At 44.8% G+C, this 16,284-nt stretch overlaps 1 protein-coding gene and 1 long non-coding RNA gene across 5 annotated transcripts in view; one reads left to right on the top strand and one right to left on the bottom strand.

Annotated features, from left to right (window-relative positions):
• Positions 1-4,377, bottom strand: part of Atp2b1 (ATPase plasma membrane Ca2+ transporting 1) — a 102,080-nt gene extending 97,703 nt beyond the window's left edge. The window contains exon 1 of one of the 4 annotated variants that reach the window (XM_050135441.1): positions 4,228-4,377. The gene's annotated coding sequence lies outside the window, so the exon portion shown is untranslated. Of the gene's footprint in view, positions 1-1,040; positions 1,137-3,622; positions 3,780-4,227 lie in introns of those variants that run through there. The other 3 variants (XM_050135438.1, XM_050135439.1, XM_050135440.1) reach the window with 3 other exon arrangements.
• Positions 4,378-4,755: 378 nt separating this feature from the next.
• Positions 4,756-15,943, top strand: LOC126497428 (uncharacterized). Its single transcript, XR_007590613.1, has 3 exons — positions 4,756-5,224; positions 9,447-9,533; positions 12,525-15,943. It is a non-coding gene; the product is annotated as an uncharacterized lncRNA (long non-coding RNA).
• Positions 15,944-16,284: the final 341 nt, after the last annotated feature.

Raw genomic sequence — 16,284 nt, 5'->3', positions numbered from 1 at the left:
TAATGTGCCCATTCATAACAGACTTATTTCTAGTATGGTGATATTGACAGTGGATTGGCTATGGGTTGTCAAAATGGTGATTTAACTTTGTTATTCTATTTTATGTAATAAAAAATTTAATAAAGCAGTATATTTGGTGTGTGTTTTTAAGCACCGTTTCTAAAAGTGAAGAAACTGTCACTTCTTTTAAAAAATGTTTCTTGTATATATCATTTTCCTTGTAATGTTGCCTCAGAGTCTGTAAATCCCCAAATAAGCTATTAATAGCACCTTTTTATAAGACATTTACCAGAAAATCATTTTCCCTTCAACTAATCAAGTAAATACTTTCACACGAGATGCAGGAACTTTAGTCTCTGCTTCCCGATCCTTACTCTTCCTGTGTTTTCATATTAATTACAAATTCCATAAGACATGAAATGCTAGTTTAAACCTTATATGTATAAAACATAGGAAAAATTGTCAAATGTTTTTGATGTTCAATATTACAATAGTTTTACTATTTTTATTAGTATTTATAGTTTTACTGAGTGACAAGTCCTTGTAAATCTCTTCACATAAGAGATTGTTTCATTCAAAATGAAGTTAACATGTTTGTCCATGGAAATTAGTCAACTGAATGCCCAAATAAAAAATTTAATCAAAATACATTTAACAATGTATTAATTATTCTGCATGCATCACCTTAATCGTTTTAAATATCCTAGGTTACTAGGGCCATATTCTATGGCTTTAAGGAGGCCTTGGAGCAGTGAAGGCATAAGTAATCTATCATCTCAAACGGATTTTTTGTTTAATTATAGCTTCATACTTATCTACAGCTCAACATCTAACGTTTGACAGCAGTCAGAAGAACTCACAAACATTGAATTAAAATTTAAAGGCAGATAAAACAGTAATAATAGCTTGTGGTGTGTAATTAAAATCCGTATTAGGTAATATCCATGTTAATTTACCCATTATTTAAAGGCTACATCCTTTTCTCTTGTGTTCTACGGTATACAATAAAAAATTATCGTCTGTCAAAAGAGATAGTGTACCTTGAACTTTGGATCTGAGAAGGGAGAGAGCCGCGCAGAGCGAACAGGGAAATCTCATCAGCTCAGCTGTCGCTACAGCATCTCTTTCCCCTAAGCCTGAAAAAGTCCATTTATTTTCATATGAGATGCATCTAAGAGGAGCTGTATACAGAATCCACTTTTTCCAACATGGTCTTGATTAAACTTTGAATGTAAGTACTTAAAGCAAGTAATTATAAGCACCCAGTAAAACCATGAAAGGCAGGTAAAACAAGATAACGAAGGAAAAAGAATTAATATATCATATTCAGGCCAGAAAAATAATTTTACCACATTTTTGGTCTTTATTTTAGAACCTGTTTATAGCTCAGCAGTTAAAAAAAAAAAAAAGTAGTAAAAGCACTACCATGCTGGTAGGTACTGGAATTTGCTGGAATGTCCAAACACAGTGGAAAACACTGCTGCATTACCTCCTTCCCTCAGCCGGTCCAGATCATCAATATCCTCTTATTCTATTATCGACATGAGTCAAAACCAGTTCCTCACCTCATCTTAGAAGGCTAAGTAAGGTCTCAAGCTTCATCTAAAAACAAAACATAGTAGTTTCCCCACACAGTTGCTGAAATGCCTCTCAAGATCTAGAAACAAGAGGATACAAAGAAATGAAGACAAGTCCCCCTTCCCTCGAAATGGGTGCAATAAAGACAACTGCAGTAAGCAGGCATACTCTTCATTTTCACTGTTTGATGGGAGTGGGGGGACGACAAAATTTTAAATCAAAGGTGGCGCTCTGTCCTCATCTCACCCGAATGTGACTCACTTTTGCAGACTATATGGTAGAAAATAACAGTTACTTTTCAAAGATCTTTGCAGTTACACCCAAGCCAAAATCAGGGCAGAGATCCACCCTTAATGACAGCAATTTAACTGTCTTATCCAAAGCAAGGTAAAAACTAAAACAGCTCCCTGAAAACATGGCTTAAAAGGCCCATTTCATACACTAAAAAAAAAAAAAACCTCCCAATAAGAAAAAAAAAATTCTATTTCAAATTTTGAACTCACCACGAGGGGAAAAAAGAGGGGTTGGGATGGTGGTGCCAAATGAAGCACCCAAGTACAAAAGGCAGATTCTCCTCCTCCAATCCTTTAATTCCCCCAATCCATCCCTGCCACACACAAGGACAGGGAGTCTCCCTAGGGAAGGTTGGTGGCAGAGCAAGTCAAGGCTCTCCATTCACTCTCATGGGCCACCATCCAAAGGGATGCCCTAAGAGCGCTTTACACAAACCAGGCCCTTACAAGTACTTATTATTATAAAATACACCTACGCTGAGCAAGAACCTTATTTTAAAGTAAAGACTGTCCTCAGGTGGGGGAGGTGAAACACAACAAAGCCTTCCATGTTGAAAGGCAGACAGTCCAGGACGTGCATATACCTACACACGTATGAAAAAAATCCATATAACTAATTTATCAGGAACAGCAATCGATACCAACAGGAGCCATTAGATTATTAATAAACCCAGAAAAGTAGCATGCATAGCAGCCAAAGGTGGCTGTCTGCAGCGCTCCAGCCCACAGGAAGGGAGAGAGAAAAAAAAAAAATCAGCCCACCGAGGAGGATCGCGTCCTTGGCGGTCCTGCAGACCCCTCTACCCACGCAGGGCAGTCTCAGTTCTCCTTTGGGTCCTCCTTCGGGGGTCCTCTCACCTCAACAGCGAAAGCACTCCCTCCCAATGCTAGAGTCCCGCAGTAAACTGGTGAACGAAATGCGCACAGAGACCAACCCAGGCAGAGACCGAAGAGCAGACCCAGGGGTCGCTAACTAGCCAAGCCACTAAATTCTCTTGCAAGATGGAACAGAGAGGAACCCCCCGCCCTCTCCGCTCCGCCCCCCCCCACCCCGGCAATTGGAATGTCACCCTCCTTCTTACTGACCCTTTCCGGGGACCCGAGGACAGCGCAGATTTTTTTTTTCTTTTAAACTAAGTACATAAACATGAATCGGAAGCAAGCGTGAACATCCTGGGGGGGCCAGACGCAAGACCTGAACAGAGAGTTGGGGCGGCTCTCCAACTCCCCGGGAGTCACCGTCCTGTCTGACACGCATCTATCAGAGCACCCCCTCCGGGAGGCCGACGCAAGAACCTTCACCTTGAGCCGGCAGCACCTCTCGGGGGCCCAAGGCAGGGATTAAATGGGTGACCCTCCCGGGGCGCGGGGAAAGGGAGTGCCGGGCTAGGCTGCCCTCAAGGTCACCACCCACACGCCGGGGTGGGGGCGACCGGTGTTCGGAGGGGCTGTGGCGGCAGCAGAGGCAGCCCCGCCAAGTAGGAGAGGCGCCGGTGTAGCCGAGGAGCCACCGACCGGGACGGCGACTCCGAGCTGGAGCAAGCGCTGGGGCGCGCAGGAAGGAAGCCTTCTCACCTTTACGGTCCCCCTAGCAAGAGAGCGAACCCCGGCGGCTCCGCCAACTTCGCGGGGACCCGTCGCACTCCACCCCGAGCCCAGCTGTCAGGACCCCCGCAGCGCCCTGCGCGCTCCGCCCGGCCTCCCCCGCAGGTGGCCGCCCCCGCCGCGGGCGGCCACCGGCCGCCACTCACCTCGCCCGCAGCGGGAACCATTTTTCCGAGGGAAGAATCAAGGAAGGCTAGGCGGGAGGGGTTGGGGGGAACCGGGGATGGCGGCGTGGGGGTCTCGGGACGTGCCCACAAGCCGGCTCGCTGGGCGCGGGGCGCCACGCGGAGGTGCGGCTGCACCTCGGGGGACGAGGCGGCCGCCGCGGAGCCCAGAGCCTCGGCGGCGTCCACCAGCCGGGGCTCCCTACTCACGCTGCACCGCGAGGAGGCGGCGGCGGTGGCGGAGGAGGAGGAGGAGGCGGCGCCCGGACGGCCCCCGCCCAGAGCCCGGCGGTCGCCGAGTGGCCGCTCGCGTCCCCGCAGGACCCGCCTCCTCGGCTCCGCAAAGCCGCGCTCAGGGCGCGCCGCGCTCGGCAAGGCACCTCTGCCGGCCCCGCGCCGTCGTCCGCTGCAGCAGCGGGCGGGGTGCAGCCCGGGGCGGGGTCCGGGGTTGTGGGGAGGAACACACCGGGAAGCGGACCGCCGAGCACGAGGGGCTGCAATCAGCTCCGGGGCGAAGGGCCCGTGTGCACCGGGGAGGACCCGCGGGGGACCCGTCCGAGTAGGCAGAGGGGGTGGAGGGCGCTCACCCGTTCCGGTCCGACGCTCCCTTCTTCTCCACACCTCCACGCCTCCTGCTCCACGCTGGCGGCGCAGCTGCCTCCCGCTGCCTCTGCCACCGCCGCCGCTGCTCGCGCGGCCGCCGCTGCCGCCTTGGCTGGGCGCGGTCACGTGACGCGGCCCGCGGGGAGCCTGAGGGCGGGCGGACGGGCGCGCGCGCACGAGCAGAGGTTAGCGCGGCTCGGACCGACCGGGACTGGGCGCTTCACCGTGAGGGCGTTTAAGGGGAGGATCCGGCGAGCGCGCCCCCGGGCTGGCGGAGCGCGCGCCCGGAGACCAGAACTTGGCAGCGCGCGGGGCCGAAAGGGTGGCCGGAGTGCAGGGCGGGCGACTCGCGCCTCCGCGGCGCCCCTCCCTCGCTCCCTCTTCCTTTTCCCTGTGCGCGCCGGGGCTGGCGGCTGTCCCCGCCCCCTCCTGCGCTCCCCTTCCCTCCTGCGGCGGCCTCTGATTGGCCGGCGGCCTCTGACGTCTGTGTTTCCATGACGTGTCGGCCCGGGGGAGGGGCGCCGGGAGGGGGCGGCGGGGGAGGAGGGGGCGGTCACTCCGTCAGTCACCGGCGCTTCCTAGGCGCGCGGCCGGGCGGCACCCGCAACGTGTGGAGACCGGAGAGTGATGACTGTCCTGTCGCTGCAGCGGGACGACCTTCCCCGCTCGAGCCGCCCGCACCCCCACACACACACCGAGGTGGGAGGCGAAGCCTGGTCAGCGGACCGAAGAGCGGCCCCGCGCGGCTCGGCGCCCACTCCCTTAGCGGACCTGTCTCCCGTCCCGGACAGTGACGCACTCGCGCGACAGCCCCGAGTGCCTCACCCTTAGGGACCGGAGCCCACTGTCCCCGCGGGCGAGCTGGCCCGGTTGGCCGGAGGACACCGGGGATACCCGCTGCAGCGCTCAAACGCTGTCCGCGGGCCGGTGCAAACAGGCCTCGCACCGTCCGCGCTTCAAGTCCTCTCGTTTCGCTCTTAGGTTTGCTTTTTTAAAAAATCTTGTTCTACCTGTGGCAAGCTCGTGGGTCTTTAGTTCATAGGATTTCAACCCTTCCCTCTTCTTCCCTGAGGGGAAAGAAACGGAAAGAAAAAAAAAAAAAACTCAGACCGAGTCCTGTTCAGTATTGCGAAGGTAAAAGGTAGCCAACTCTGGCCCAACCTTTCCAACATGTTGCAGTGAAAAAGAAAACCTCTGGTTAGTGCACCTACTTTTAGAAAAGGGTTTTCTTGACTGTATCCACATATTTAAAGGTGTATATTCTGCCCCATCCCTGTCTAATCGCCTTTTACTAAAGGTCCCCCGATCGTTCAGACCTTATCAGTGTTATTTTCAGTATCACTTAGCCAGGGGGAAGAAAAGTTCTGTAGTGTTTTTTGTTCAACCCCTGAAATGGAAGAGTTAATGGCTGCAGTCTTCTCAAAAGCACGGGGTAAAGACAAATACTGCATTATGGATGTTCCCTCTCTGATAGCCTTGTTTCAAAATATGTAAAAGCTTGAAAACAAAATGCTTGAGTTTAAAAGAATTTCCACGCTAAAACTGTTGAAAAATGCATTTTTCCATTTATATCTTTCACCAGGCTAGACATTACCAGTGTGCCCTCGACATATAAAACTGGCACTGGGCATTTTTTCCCTCTCTGTTTCATCACAGAGAATTGGTTGGTGTGGTACAATAAATAGCCCTTCCTGATACTATTTCAAATCTACAAATAGAAAAGCAAATTAATTAAATTTCACTTAGGTAATTTCCAGTAGTCTCTCGCCCCGAAATATCTTTCAGAAAAGCTCAGACACATTTATGAACCCTTGGCTGTTTCCCAACTTTCCTCCAAGGAAGTCCCCATAGAAAATTAAATTAGGCATTCTACTTTAATCAAGAACTTGACATTAAAGTAATAAATGAATCATTGTATGCTACACTAGCAAAACTGATAATAGGTTAAACTAGAATCTGTTCACTTTATGGATTTGTTGAAGTTCTAAATCATAAAACGCATGTTTTTAAAGTATATGTTCATGACAAATCACTGAGCATCCATATTATAGAACATTATTGCAATGAAATTTTTATTTGAGTATACAGATGTGCCCACAAGTGAAAACATATATGTCCCAGAACATAGTTGTACACACTTCAGTAAACATGAATTGCATACATGATAAATTTACTCTCATACAGTCAATGTAATTGTAGTGTATATTTGATTTGTATGTTTCATTCCCTCAGATAAAAAAAATTAAAGCTAAAAGCAATATGGAAGCAACTGCACAGTAAGAAATTCAATTTATTTTCCTCCCATGGAGCTTCATCCTGAAATCTCCCAGATGACATACTTTTCAATGTAAAAAAATGCTGAATTGCTTAATTAGGGTTTTTTTGTTTTTCTTCTGGTTAAAGAGCTAGAACCTCATGGACAAGCAAGTACTTTGGCACTGGACTAGAGCTCAACCCTTCAGAATTATTTCTTAGAAGGCATTGGGCCACCTGAAATCAGCAATGCTCTTATGTATTATATGAGCATTTCATTTTCATCTTAGAACTAATTTATTTTGTGAATTTAATTGAACTGGAGGTGTATTAGTATATAATAGGAACAATGCAACACAATTCTCTACTTAGTAACCTTACAGTTTTCCAAATATGCTCTTTTTACTACCAAATATATAAGCTCCAGAAAAGTTACTGCTTTGGACACCATATTGAAAATTAGGCAATTTTAATAGGTGCATTCCTTTCATTCCTTTAATGGTATAATTACATTAACATCTTTACTGGTAAATTGATTGTTTCAATCTTTATAACACATGCGGAAGCTGCTCGATGTAACCAAATATGAAGAGAAACATTAGGCTCTTTATTCTCTTAAGGAATCCCAGCCTAGCATGATTTCACACATCCTCCATCGTAGCACTCAGGAGGATGGAGAATTCCAGGCCAGCCTGCCCAACATTGTAAGGTCTAGGCCATGTTTTAAGTGATAGAGCAAAGTTAAGACACCAACAGTAGTATGTTTTTAAAACAAGATACATTCCTTAAATGGACTTATGTGAATATGTCAGTCCTGATCATAACAGAACTGGCAGGTGGAGAGAGGGAGTAGGGTGGGGGGATATCAAACACTTCATAAAATATAATTATGTATGTTCTCAAATTTCCATTAATTTGGAGATAGAGACATTCTTTAGCTGAAAACCCACATGAAACTTATTTATTAGTAACAAATTAATTGTATTTTGCTGAGTTAAATGGAGTACAATTACAAGTAAGCCTAAAATAAGAATTCTCAAGTCACAGCATAGAACGTTTTTATATATTAAAAAATGCAAAACAGTTCAAAGACATTTGCTGGGACTTATTTAGTTCCTACATACTTTGTACCTTCTGGGAGTAAGGTGTTTGTCCCACTCCAAATACTGTATAATTTAGGCATATGGTGGTGACCCCCAAATATACATTCCAGCAAATAGAGAGGTCATACCTAAATGCTGAGGAAGGTTTCTCATGGAAGACTTAAATCTGTCTTATACCATAGGAGACACCCATAATTTAATAGAAAATAATATGCATGGTAAAAATGCTAGGGACGGTACCTGGGAAGGAACAAGTTTACCAAAACCGCTTTCCTTGCCCTTCATTCTTCAAGCATATCCTGATGGTCTTTGAGAGCCCCCCCCTTAATTAGAATTCATTGCTTTCCTATTACTAACGCTGAATTGTGATAGATCACAATGCTGTTATAAAGTTTGGGTGAAATACCTACATAAATTTCAGCCCAGTTTTTGCTTCTTTTCTCTGGTTTCGTTTGTCCTTTTTTTCCTTCTTTCCTTCCTCCCCCATCCCTCCCTTCCTTCTTTCATTCCTTCCTTTAAGACGGGTTCTCATTCTTTAACCCAGGCTGGCCTGGAATTTATAGGTAGCCCAGACTTGCTTTGAATTTCTGCTTTCCTTCCTTCTGCCTTCTCAATCTCAGGTGTGTACCACTGTTTATTAATTTTTTTGTTTCATTTGTTTTTTGCTTGTTTGTTTTTCCCCTGGCAATGCTGAAGCATGCATGGGCAGCCCATAGATGGCGGTTCTGTTGAACTTGTTCATATTGGGTTTCATGGTCTAAGTTGATGAGGACAACTGACCGGGTTTCTTCCTCTAGAGGGCACCAGATCTCATTAGAGATGGTTGTGAGCCACTAAGTGGTTGCTGAGAATTGAACTCTGGACCTTTGGAAGAGCAGGCAGTGCTTTTAACCATTGAGCCATTGTGTACCACTGTATTCATCCAAAATAGAGTATCCAGTATATAATATATGCTCAATAAGGGTCATTGCTCAGAAATACTCCTTTTTTCTTATTACAAGGTTTAATTTGTTTAGTCAGATAGATTATAACCATAGAACAGAATGACTTGCTTGTGAAAAAGACTCTATTTGTGGTCCTCTTTAAATCGTAGCACATTTAACTGCATCACTGCTTCATGCTTCATTTCACTGATACGGTCTAAGCCTTCTCCAGAAAAAAGAAAAAAAAAAAAAAGGCCCTTAAATCATGAGACGTGCCTTTGGCTACATTTAACCAAAATTTGGACCAATAGCGGCTTTTATAAATATAGGCTATGTTAACTTACATTGCTATGGAAAATACTAAGGAGAGAACACATAGGAAAAGCTATTTTACCCAGTATTTTCAGCCCATAGTCAATCGTCTCCCTTGCTTTATTAGTGGATCTCAACTCTCCTGATGTTGTGACTCTTTAATACAGTTCCTCGTGTTATGGTGACCCCCCCACCATAAAATTGTTTTGTTGCTACTTCACAATTGTAATGTTGCTACTGTTATAAGTCATAATGTAAATGTCTGATACATAGGATATATGATGTACAACCCCAATGGGGTCATGAACCATAGTCTGGGAACCATTGTTATAAGCTGCCTTGACACTAAGCATCCTACTCGGAAGTCGGTGCTGGAGCCAAGCTGCTTGCTTCTTGGTGGCTGGGACAGAAGGAGAGTAGAGTGGAAAGAAGGGAAGGGAGAGTAGGGAGGGAGGCCGGGAACCAAGATAGAGCCTTCAGGGAGATGCTGCTCACCCAGTGACCTACTCCAGGGAGGCCCTGTAATCCAGTCAACTACAGATTCATTGATGGATTCATTCACTGGTGATTCTAGAGAACTCATGATTCAGGCATCCTTGAATTCTGTTTCAGGACCAAGCCTTCAGCATGTGAACCTTCGGAAGCATTGACTATCCCCGCCACAACAGATGCCAGTCCCGCTTAGGAAGCTCAGAACAGGTAGGTGGTGGTGTGGAGTCAGCTGCTGAGCATGGCCATACAGGATGCAGGTTCACAGCTTTCTGTCCTACTGTTTTAGAAACTGTCACTAGAACAACCAGCAGGATTTTTCCCATGTTGATATCAAATTCTAGTTGTTTTTGTCTGTTAGCTTATTTTCCATGTAGTTTTTTTTTTTTTTTTTTGATTTTGTTGTTCTTGTTTTGCTTTGTTGGAACATCTCCTTTCAAGAACCACAGTGAAGAATTACCTTGGTAAGCAATTCAGATTTGTGGGCCAGAACTTCTGAATGAGTCTCTAAAGTAGATAGTCCCTTTAGCTGGTTCTTGTGTGAAATGTTCTTTTCTTCCTCTGCCATTACATTATTTTATCATGTGTGTGCGTGTGTGTGTGTGCATGTGTGTGTGTTGGAGCTGGGGATGGACTCAGATTCTTATGTTTGCATGCTAAGCACTTTATTTAGTGAGGTATTTCCAGTCCCTCTGTGCTTTTTTTTTTTCAATTATTCTTTTTATGAGGAATAGGTAGGGTGAATAAAATACACTCTTACTCTTCAGCATTTTTCTATTTTGATAGTATGCGTGTCTTTGTGACTTCAGCTCCTTGATGACAAGGGTACTGCTGTTTTATTTAGTAAGTATTTATTGAGCGTGACAAATGTCCTCTGAGGTCACTGAGGTAGGAACACGAGAAAGATTCTATTTAGGAGACATTAGTATCAGGGTGATAATAGTCACTTGCACAAAGGAACTTTTATTAAGCACTTACTCCATGGCAGGCCTAGGAGAATTTGGCACCAAGTAAATGTCAGTTCATTGAGCTCAAATGAATGAACAAAGAAATGAAGTACCATTTCTCTGATGATGAAGTCGAAGTTTACGAACATAACCTGATTTTATTCTTAGCCTGCATGGGAACCTTGAGGGTCAGCTTTTCTTCTTCCACATAGAAATGATAGCAAGAAAGCAATCAGCCAGCCACCAAAAACAAGGCACCCAAAGCTGCTTAGTCGATCCGTGTGTCTCGGTGTCCGTGGAACAGGGGACCTGAGAAGAATGTTGATAAATGTGGGGATGTAAGTGGGATAGAGGAATGTGGAATCTAGGAAATAGAGAACAAGAAGGAAGGATTAAAAAGGGATGTACAGAGGGAAGATGATGCAGGCAAACAAATACCGATCTTGCTGTTCCTTATGTACCAGTTAAGGCCCTCAGTCTGGAGGAAGTAAAACTAAAGACTGAGATGGAGCAATTGAAAGAATTAAAATATGGTTAAAGAATAAGTAAACGGTATATTTTCCAAGGCTAGGTAAGTTTAGAATAGTTTTACAGCAATATGAATTTGCATAACATTTGTCAGAACTCAGAATTGGGCTTTTTTTTTTTTTAAACCTATTTGGCTAAACCATGTAGAGTCAAGGGTCTTCCTAGCAAGAATGGACATATGCTAGGTAATATTATTTTCAGGTGTGTGACTTTTGTTTACTCTGCATTTGTTTAACTCTGAGGTTGTGTTACTGTGCCTGTCTGAAACACCCGAGGGTCCTCATAAAGAGATGAATGGCCAATAATGAGGCAGGAGAAAGGATGGGGGGAGGGGGCGGAGCTGGCAGGTAGAATGAATAGAAGGGGCAATCTGAGAGGAGGAGGACATCAGGGGCCAGCCACTCAGCCAGTCATGGAGTGAGAAGGAAAAAAAAAAAGATATACAGAAATAGAGAAAGATTAAAGCCCAGCGGCAAAAGGTAGTTGGGATAATTTAAGGAAAGCAAGAAGCAAGCATACCTCCATGCCTTTTCATCACGGGGCTTTAGTTGGTAAAAGTGAGTGTGAAGAGAATCTCTCTCCCCCTTGTGAGTACACTGTTCCTCTCGGGTGAAGCACTCACCATTACAATCTCACTTCGCTTTAATTCCTTGTCTAAAGGCCTCTTTCTTCTTCGTACAAGCCCATTGAGCATTAGAATTTCAACATATAAATGTTCAGGAACTCAGCTCAGTAGATAATGCAGATTCATTTTTGGTAAGAAGTTTTTCAAGTTCACATATGAAGCCTCCTCAGATCTGCTGCGTTATGTAACTCTGCTCCTCAAATGATTGTGGGCGGTGCATATAAATGGTACTGAGAGCGCAGGAAACAATACTGATAGGAAACTGTAAAGACACAAGAAATTTGTAAGTCTGGAGATGGGAGGAAGAGGCAACCATAAGGAGCAGTTAGTTCAGGGAATTATTTAACCTGGAGATGCGCCAGATACATACAATCCCAGAATTGTACTGATAACTTCTGCCAGGGTATGACTGAAGCAGCAAGGTGGGTGCAAGTGGTCTGTCTGCATGCTGTGCCCCCGTAAAATCCATGCCGAAATTCTAGTCCTCTAAACTGGTCAAGTAGTGAGAATCCTTAAGAACCTTCATGAGTAGAATATTTTGCTCATAAAATAGACCTGAAGTTTTACTCTGTTCCCTACCATCTCAGGACACAGAAGATACTGTTTATGGAACTGGGCCTCACCGGATGCTAAGCCCCTTCTACCTTAATTTTGGACCCCCTAGCCTCCAGAGCTACATAAATAAGCACAAGTTGTTTACAAAATATTGAGTCTATGATATTATGGTAGCATTCTCCATGGGCTACAATGCCATGTAAAGTTAAGAGTCCTGTATCCCTGTATCTTATAATAGAGTGCTGGTACTAGTTCCTCCCAATTCACTTATGCCAGGTGAAAGCATCAGGGAGGCAGAATTGTTAAAAAAAAAAAAAAAAGCACCAGTGGTGTAACACGTTAAAGAAAACCTCCTTACACATAGCACTAAGAAACCACATGACAGAAAAGAGAGAGGGACCTCATAGCAGCAACTACAGATGGAAAGAAAAACCAAAACAGTTACCTGATGGCTAACTTTGTTTTAACAACAACACGGGTAGAAAGATAAAGGATGTTTCCTTCAGAGTCCTTGAGGAAATAACTCTCCTAAATTTCCGTATTTAGGTAAAATGCTGTAATGCTGCTGCTCTCCTGAGAGAACCACTCGTACCAACACTGGAGGCTTCTGCATAGTCAACACGTCAGGAATAACGAGAAGTGGAGAAGGATGCCAGCGTGAGAGAGACCTAACTAGAGAGTTGACGAAAAGCCTGTGATGTGGCTCGGCAGAGATGCCAGTTTCTCTGCTGGACAACTTAGAGTGTCCTTATCAGAAGATTGCAAGGAGCTGGGCCTGGAGGAACAAGGGGTTGGTATCACTCACGATAAGAAACAACAGTCTGCCCGTGCCCTCCCCAAAACTCCCCCCCACACCTTTATGAGTGCTTGGATGTCTGCCACTCTGAAGGCATCCACAGCCAGCCAGAGGGGATGGCAAACGGAGCCTAGCCAAGAAAAGAGACTTGGTGCTTCCCCTTCATCTGCTCTTGTCCCCAGCGCTGGCAGAGAAATGAAAGAGAAAGAGAATGGATGTAGAAAGATTGAACAAGCTCTTCTCCAGTACACCGGATAGTGATGGGCAGAGAAAAACCTTTGGTTCCAATGATCTTACAGTTTCCTTGCTGAAAACACACGGAAAGTAAAAGACTCACTCTCAGATGTTAATGAACAGGCAGGGGAGGCTCCTGCGGCCAATGGCTAAACTGTTGAAATTATTCTTTCAGTTGCGCTTGAGGCACATGTGTTTAGAATAAGAATACAGGAGTAGACTGGATGAGATCTACCAACTGCAAATCAGGTTCATGAGAACAGCTTGGGTAGTTTCATCAGCACACACAGAAAGCTGGACTGACAAGGAGTCACACAAGAAAAGAACACCTCCGTTAAAATTGTGTGGATAAGATCCTGAACACTTACCACCGTGAAAACCCGGCAGCAGCAGGGTCCAGTTGGATGTGTGTTCCTGTCTCCTTGGGTGACCCAGAAATGCCGAGTTCTTTAGAAATCTTCCTTTCAGTAATGGTGAGACCGCTGGGTACAGCATCTCTCACACCCATTGCTTCCCACCTCTTCAGTCCTGACTGTTGTGACTTGGTGGGTTCTAGACCATTTGAGGACTGCTGGACTTGTGCTTTATATTTCCCCCCTTTGGAATTTGGAGTCCTCCGGGTTTGCGCTGTGTGCCTTGAACTCTAGCAGCTGTGTCCTTTCCATCTTCTTGCTATGCAGTTTCTGATGCAGAGATTTCATTCTCACATGTGTTTCTGCTCATATCCTGTGTGCTTGCCGCTTAGCCTGTGATCTCTCTGGCCCATTGGAAACTTGAATTATACCTGTCTCTGGAAGGTGCTCGAATGGCTGACTACTGGCCTGCCAAGATTCTGGACTCTTTTGTACATTTTTAGCTTTCCCAGTTCCAAATTCTAGACGCTTTTTCATGCCATCTGCCATTAATCGCAGTGTGTTTTTACTCCTAAAAGCCATGGGTCATTATGCAGAAATCCAAGTGCCAAGTTTTAGAGAGCTCCTTTTGAGTTGCTAGTTAGAAACAGTACAAACTCTTGCAACCCTGCTTAGTTTTCCATCAGAAATAATTGATAAGACTGTATGACTTTGTTGCAAAATACAGTGAAACCAAGCTGGAAGTGGACTACTAGTTTCCTTCTTGTTGGTTGGTTTCCATAGTGCTACATGGTGCTTAGCAAACTGCTAGAGGAGAAAAGATGACCCCTATCTTACCCAGTGTGAGCCCTATGAACTATAACAACCTACCAGAGAAAAGGAACTCACTGGTATGGCTGCTTTGGGGGTAACCAGCCACTCTCTGCTTGGATTTGATACTCTCTTTGCATAAAGGAATTCATGCCTGACACTGCAGATTCACTATTGAAGTGGTCACTGGGGTATTGCTGTGACAGACCTGACTATTTTGTTTGGGGGAGAATTATGGAAGGACTTTGGAATTTTGGATTAGAAACTTCATTGAGTGTTGAGAACTTAGTGGGCTGTTTTGTAGAAGCTTAGAAGATGGGAGTGTTGAGGGCAATACAGAAGATGGAGGCCTGGCTTCTGAAGATTCAGAGGGAAGTTTAAAGACTCTATCAGAGTCTTTTGTTACTTTGAATTAATATTCTGTGGCTCTGCTTAGTTGGGGCTGAAGAATCAATCAGCTGTGAGCTACAAGATACTACAACTACTAACGTGAAATCTTTGCTTTGCTGAGATACTCGAAGCTGGTTGGCTAGAGCTGAGAAATTAATAGTGATTAAAAAGAGACCAGTGTCGTTGAGGTGAAATCTTCTGGGAAGTCTTTCCTGAGAGCATGTAGGAACTGTGTTCCACAGACAGCCAAGATTATACTTCAAGCTGGCAGCTGAACTTGGTAGTGTAAGAGTGACTCAGGTGGTACTAGTTTTGAAGGTCATGGAGAACACAGCTCAGGCTTGGCACTGTGAGGGGCCAAGAGAGGACCACTGTTGAAGATGCAGCCTCAGTGGCCATTGAAGGCATAGGATTGAAGGGATCATAGAGAAATTGAGGCTTGGCACCATGAAAAGAACCCATGAGAGGCTAGTGGTGAAAGTGTTGCCCAGTTTCAGCAGAGGTCCCCAGCATGTAGGACATGCTAGTTCCATAGGATGACCACCAAGAACAGTAACAGTGGTGGAGTGGCGCCAGCCAGGGCCTAGAAGACAGGCTGTGTGCACTGCAGAGGCTGGAGCTGAAGAAGCGAGCCAAGCCTCTTGAAGGAACCCAGGAGATGGTGAGTAAATTTCAGGTGTTAGACACTGAGTTATTTACACTTTTGGAGTTTGGTTTTGTTTTGCTTTGATCGTGACTCTGCCCTGGTTCTTCCCTCTTGAAGTAAGAAAGTATTTCATGTATTTTTTGATTTTATAGGACCCCACAGTTGAGAGACTTTGAATTTTAAAAGAGTTTGGATTTAAAAAAAGATTGGCTATTTTAAAGAGACTGAACTTTTAGTGTGTTTGAATTTGTAAAGACTGTGAGACTTTAAAAGTTATTTATATATTTAATGTAGACTCTTGGGAATGAATGAGAAAGAAGAGACTGTGGCTTAATGGTGATGATGTGCTCGGTGTCAAGTTGATGGGGGTCCGTTGTACTGAATAGTTTTATGTCAACTTGACACAAGCTAAAGTCATCTGGGAGGAGGGAACCTCAATGAAGAAAATGCCTCCATAAGAAGGGGCTGTAGGCAGGGCTCTAAGGCATTTTCTTAATTAGTGATTGATGGAAGAGGGTCAGCCTTTTGTGGGTGGTGCCATTTCTGGGATGGTGGTCCTGGGCTCTAGAAGAAAGCAGGCTAAGTAAGCTATGAGGGGCAAGCCAGTAAGCAGTAAGCTCTTCCACAGCTTCTGCATTGGCTCCTGCCTCCAGATTCCTGCAGTTCCTATCCTGACTACCTTCGATGATGGATTGTAATGTGGAAGTGTAAGCCAAATAAACCTTTTCCTCCCCAACTTTCTTTTGGTCATAGCATTTCATCACAGCAATATAAAACATATATGTACATATATATGTATATTCAGTGCATATATATAATTTCTTATTAGTATTTTCCAAATTAGACATGTAGCATTAGATTTTTTATAACATATATATGTTTTATATATATATAACTTTTTTCTTAATATTTTCCAAATTAGACATTTAACATTAGATTTTTAATAATATAATATCCAAAAAGCCAGTTATGATGCCACATGCCTATAATCCCAACACACGGGAAATGGAGACAGGAGAATCAAAAGTTCGGGGCCATCCTTGGCTATACAGTGAGCTCAGGACCTGCCTCAAAAAA

This window comes from Alexandromys fortis, unplaced genomic scaffold (genome assembly GCF_014885135.2).
Source record: "Alexandromys fortis isolate MF-2015 unplaced genomic scaffold, M_Fortis_MF-2015_v1.1 scaffold_24, whole genome shotgun sequence".
Classification (NCBI taxonomy): Eukaryota; Metazoa; Chordata; class Mammalia; order Rodentia; family Cricetidae; genus Alexandromys; species Alexandromys fortis.
The sequence above is the reverse complement of the archived record's forward strand: the minus strand, read 5'-3'. Positions and strand labels throughout refer to the sequence as shown.